Genomic DNA, 6,000 nt, shown 5'->3' on the forward strand with positions numbered 1-6,000 from the left:
CTGTACTCCTCCCAACTGGTATCATTCAAGGGAGAATCAATTTAACATTTATTTTTCTACAAACTGAGCATAGCAATTTTCCCTTGAGAACAAACCCCACCATTTAAACGCTTTGACTTCTGAAACATTAAATGTGATATTAATGATATCTTATGAGCATAAAGTAGTTTTAAAATTCATTAGATGAACAACCTTGAAACAAGTATCACATATTTTGTGGAAGATTGGTCTAGAATTACCCTGCCAAGGTAGTAATTTAGGGTTGTTCTTGTTTTTTAATTCTTTCAGAATTTAAATTTTCTAAGGAAGTATGCTGTCTTCTATGAGAACCTAAGTGTCAACATTTTGAAGTTATAAAAATTATCCAAAGTTATAAAAATTATCCAAGTCCTCCAATTTTTCCCCATCTCCCATTAGACCAGAAAGAACAGATCTTTAAAAATATAGGTTATGCTTTGTATTTCAAAAATCACATTTTTCACCTAAAAGAAAAGCCTCTTTGGAGTTACATTCTACGCCCATCTCACGCCCCGCCACCGACATTACAACCCACAGAAAGACTGATGAAATAAAAGCAAAAGGACTGTTAGTCAGGGCTCGCTTTGGGCAAATACTCAGCAGTGAGCAGCGTCCACCTACCCAGACCTGCTCCCTGCACCTCGCGGGTGGGTCTGCTGCCAGGGCTATCCATCTGCCTTCTTTCCACTGAGATCCCAGAAAGCTCATGCCAAATAGGACAGTTTCTATGATTGTCCTAGGGATTCCAGGGCTTGGACTCCAAGCAAGCCATGGGCAGAACAAGCAAACACATAAGGAACCCATTTCATGTAGGTCATGAGGTTAGGTATCATGAGAGAGCAAGACGGTTGCTTCCTTAGCAATTCACAGCCTCGTATATGTGAAGGACCAAAATGACCTGCGGGTCACTGCCATTCAGAGAAAAATAACACAGACTCCAAAGGAGAAATAGAAACAAACATGTTGTGAGGGGTCAACAAAAGGGGTCACCATGTACAATAGGGAGATGTGAGAGCGCTTCCTGGACAAGATGGACGGCTGAGGCAAACTTTATTTCAGGTGGAATTTTGGTGAGAACTCTGTGTACGATGCTTTCAGCAGATGGCAAGCAGGAAACAGGAAAAAGACCAGGGCTAATATAATGAAGCCTTCCTGGATGGATCTGGACAGGTAATTTGCGTTATGTGCTCCATAAACTAAGACAAGGAGATTGTGTTTACTGTGTAGACAAAGGTCACTGACAGTTGTGTAGTAGGAGCTGGCAGAGGTCTGTCAAGGGAAGGAGACTGAGAGCGAGATAGGACCTGCAGCAAGAAAAAAATGCCTGAGTTCAGGGGCCTAAGACCGGGCCACCTGTACCACATAATGGTGAGACCTCCAAATTCATTATTGTTGCTGTAATTGCATTAGGACGTGCACACACACACACATACACACATACGACAAGGCAAATGCCTTCAAATTTTCAGTTTATAAGTTAGTTTTTGGGGTTGGAGAGATGACTCAGATGACTCTGGAAGAGGCAGTTCTTCCAGAAGTCCTGAGTTCAATTCCCGACAACCACATGGTGGCCTACAACCATCTCTAATAAGATCTGATGCCCTTCTCTGCCTTGTAGGGATATATATTGTATTCACAATAAATAATTTTTTTAAAAATGTTTTAAAAAATAAGTCAGTTTCTATATATCAGATAAAAATTTCTTTTTCATGTGAAGATGATTCATTCCCAAAGTCTTCTTTTGCTGAAAAGCTCAGAAAAGCTCATGGGTGATGGAGCTGGAGTGGCCGACGCGTAAAAGGGCTTCAGAGTGAGAGATGCCAGGGATGACGTCAGCAGGGATGGGATGAAATGTCTGGTGGCGGTTTGGCTATTACAAAACTAGATTGCCAAAAGATGTGTGTGTAACACACAGCCCATTAAAAAGGGAAAATCTGGTGCATGCTGTAACACGGCTGGACCTCTAGGGCATTACGTTAAGGGAAATAAGCCAGTCACCAAAAGATGAAAAAATGTTCTGAGTCCGTTGATACATGGAATTCCTAGAGCAATCAAATTCAGAGGAAAGGGAGGTAGAATGGTGGTGTCAGGGCCTGAGGGAAAGAGAAGGAAAGAATTCTAGTTGAACAAATATATATTTTTCAATTTGAAATGATAAATGTGTTCTAGGGGTGGTGCTGATGGTTGAAGATGAACATGAATGTCCATGCCAAACGGTTTGGATGGTAAATGCTTTATACAAATGCACACAATGGAAATATATATTGCTATGAGTAAAAGATTCAATCTGTTTGGTTTTTTTTTTTTATCACACTAACCACTAACTGAACCCATATTAGGGAGAAATTTCATGTTAGTGTCCTGATTTTCACACCTAGGGGTTGGCATATGACTCTGAGAAGGTTGCTTGCGGTGAGGGGAATCTGAACAAACAGTCCGGTTCCTAGCAGGGGGAGTGGACTCATTTCTACTTCTGACCCAGCAAGATCGCTGCAAAGAGCCTTCAGCCTCGCATCAGCCAGCCCCAGCATCCTGGCTTAATCTAATGTAGCTGCCCAAAGTCATTTTTCAAGGCACAATTCATCAGCGTCAGGAGTTCTGTGAGACGATATGACTAACACATCAGTAGCTATCAGAGGGGATGATTAAATCTAAATGGCTCACTGGAGAAAACAGAAGAAGAAAGGCATCGGAGACTATTTCTACAGGATCAAAGACTTCAGGTTTAAAATGAAATTTCCCCGCACCAGCCCAATATGCCTTGCCCTTGGTATAAACGCTTTTGGCCTCAGTGACGGCAGAGAGCCTAATAATACTATTTATAATAATGCTATTTCTCTTTTCTGGTTGTCATTTCCTTTGACACTCGGTGGGACTAAAATGCCCTGCCAGAGGAGGAAAGAAACTGGTGTGAAGAACAGGAAGCGGGGTGGGGGTGGTATTGAGAGGAAAAGAGAAGATGGTTGTGAAATGGCATCCCAAGAAGGACAAGGTTTACAGGGCTCCTGCAAGGTGGAGACTAAGGACATCTACACCAGCCATGTGAAACGTTTGTGGAAGTGAGTTGAAGCATGCAAGGCCAATAAATGGGGGAATTCCAGAGTGAAAATAGCATTCCTTGAGAAAGCCCAGCTCCATGGCTGAAGTCAGGCTTGCGGTTTGAATTTACACTTCTGGGGCTCCCGCTGTAAAACGTAGATAGGAAAATGTGACTTTCCTGGTATGATAAACGCAAAAGCGTTGTGGGGGGCAGACATACTGAAGTGGAAGGGGATCCCCACAAGACAAGACACCTCACTGAAGGAGAGACAGACTTGGGCTTCGAAAATGGGACCCAGCAAGTGACTGCCAGAGAAAAGCTTTCAAGTGGCTAAAACAACTGAAACAGAACGGGAGGTGAATAAGCAAAAGGCCCAGAAATGACGTTGGTGGTCCCAGCAGCCCAGCACCAGCTGCGTGCTGAAGAGCCTTCTACACACACTGAACAGATTAGCACATTTAAGCCTCATAACCACCTGATTCCTTGTGTAGATGAAGAAATGGGGCCAGAGAAGTCAAGTAACTTACTCCATCACAGAATTAGTATTGACACAAGCGTATATTTTTTACCCATCATGGAGGGTCTTAAGTAACACATTAATCCAAGATCCAAACTTTATTTCTAAGTGAAATAAAATTATTTAAAAAATTGTAATCATAAAGACTAATTGGCAAGTAAGTTAAAAATCAGATTAGGCACAACCAAAACAAGAATTGGTAAAGGTCATGATAGCTGGAAAAATCTGAGGGGCAGAGAGAAGTGAAAATGGCAAAAGCAAGTAGCAAGAAGCAGACGAGAAGGACAAGGGCCAGGAACTTCTGAGTGGCCACAGAGATGAGGGTCGCATCCTGCTGGGTGTCCCTCCCGCGGCCATTCACTTTCACTCTCAAGTAAAGTATTATTTCATTTTAATAAGCCTCAAAAGGAGACCGATTTAATTTTTTTTCTTTTAAAGATTTTTTATTTTTTTATTATTTATTTATTTATTAAAGATTTGTGTCTCTTCCCCTCCACCACCTCCCATATCCCTCCCCCTCCCCCAATCAACTCCCCCTCTCTCATCAGCCCAAAGAGCAGACCAGGTTCCCTACCCTATGGGGAGTACAAGGACCTCCCACCTCCTTCCAGGTCTAGTAAGGTAAACATCCAAACAGCCTAGGCTCCCACAAAGCCAGTACGTGCAGTAGGATCAAAACCCAGTGCCATTGTTCTTGACTTCTCAGCAGTCCTCATTGTCCGCTATGTTCAGTGAGTCCGGTTTTATCCCATGCTTTTTCAGACCCAGTCCAGCTGGCCTTGGTGAGTTCCCGAAAGAACATCCCCATTGTCTCAGTGTGTGGGTGTACCCCTCATGGCCCTGAGTTCCTTGCTCGTGCTCTCTCTCCTTTTGCTCCTGATTTGGACCTTGGGGTTGTAGTCTGGTGCTCCAATGTGGGACTCTGAGGAGACCAAATTTAAAACAGTCTTTCCAAACTAGGTTTGGAACAGTTTAATACTAAAGCGGTCTTGGCAATGCGTGGCTCTAAGTATACTGTGAAGGTAAGCGATTCAGATTAGTGCAGCGTTTAATAAATGCCGAAGAAGTGAATGCAAATTGTTTTTGCAATTTTTATAAATATTAAGAATTTTAAGCATATGTGGTGCTAAGCAATATTGGCGTATCAGGGAAAAATGTGTAAAATAGAAGGGAAAGAAGACAACTAATCTTTTCTGCATATAAAATCATAAATTCTCTGAGGATAAAAGATATTTTATAAAGTTAGTGAGAACGACGGCATCATTAGAAACATGCATTTGTCACAGTGGGGTGACTTTAGGCCATCACTGTGGGAATGTATTTCAAAGAAGCAAGAAAGAAAAAAAAATACTGTTAATGTTTTCATGACCAAGTTGATCATGTCTGAGGACATAACAACTCTCATCCTAATTTCAACATTGCACAATGTCGATATGCATTGAAATACCAATGGTGGCCATAGAGAGCAACAATACCAGTCATTTGAAAAATGACAGGGGGCTGGGCTATGGCTCAGCGTTTAAAGTGTTCATTGTGTAAGCCTGAGCAACTGAGTTCGGGTCCCCAGCACTTAATCCCAGTTTTTGGGAGTCAGGGACAGGGAGATGTTTGGAGTTCAGTAGCCAGGCTGGCTGGTCAAATCCCTGAGCTCCAGATTCAGGGAGAGTTCCTGTCTCAAAAACTGAGGTAAAGAGTGATTACAGAGGACACCTATCATTGACCTCTGCCCTCCACGTACGATGCACATTTGCCCATGCATAGCCACACACACACACATACACAAGCCCACATGAACATGTATACACAGGACACACAGAGACTCGCAGACGCACAGCAGGCAGGGCAAAAATGACGAATGAGAAAAATTCTCCGAGAAATCGAATCTTCAAGAAACATTGCACTGGGGGGGGGGGACTTTCTGGGAAGCTGCCAGCCCCGAGGCGGTCTCTGTGCGCTGTGGGAGAGCTGAAGAGTCAGAACCAGACAAAACAGACTCTTCCAAAATTAAGATGAGAGGAAGGATTTCAGAAATTGACGATGATGATGCTAACAGACAAGTGGGGAGAAACAGGCAGGAAGAGCATGCTCGGGAAACTACAAGGAGCCGCTGTGTAGCACCCCAATGGGGAAGGGAACAAAGAATACTCCTGAATGTAAGCTGGGAGACCCTGGTGGAAAGAGATCGGCAGTCCTACCCACGGGACGAGCCACCAGCCTCCACAAGTCTTAAAGTCAGCAGGTTTTGCCAAAACAGCACTTCTTCCGCAGTTGGATAAGCCAGCGGTGAAGGGCAATACCATCCTGTCTTGATAGGCAGAGCCTGGGCGCCACATATTTTGCATATCACCATAGAACCTTCATCTGGCGATGGACCCACACTGGAACACTGGACTGAGCTCCCAAAGTCCCAATGAGGAACAGAAGG

This window comes from Microtus ochrogaster, chromosome 4 (genome assembly GCF_000317375.1).
Source record: "Microtus ochrogaster isolate Prairie Vole_2 chromosome 4, MicOch1.0, whole genome shotgun sequence".
Taxonomy (NCBI): Eukaryota; Metazoa; Chordata; class Mammalia; order Rodentia; family Cricetidae; genus Microtus; species Microtus ochrogaster.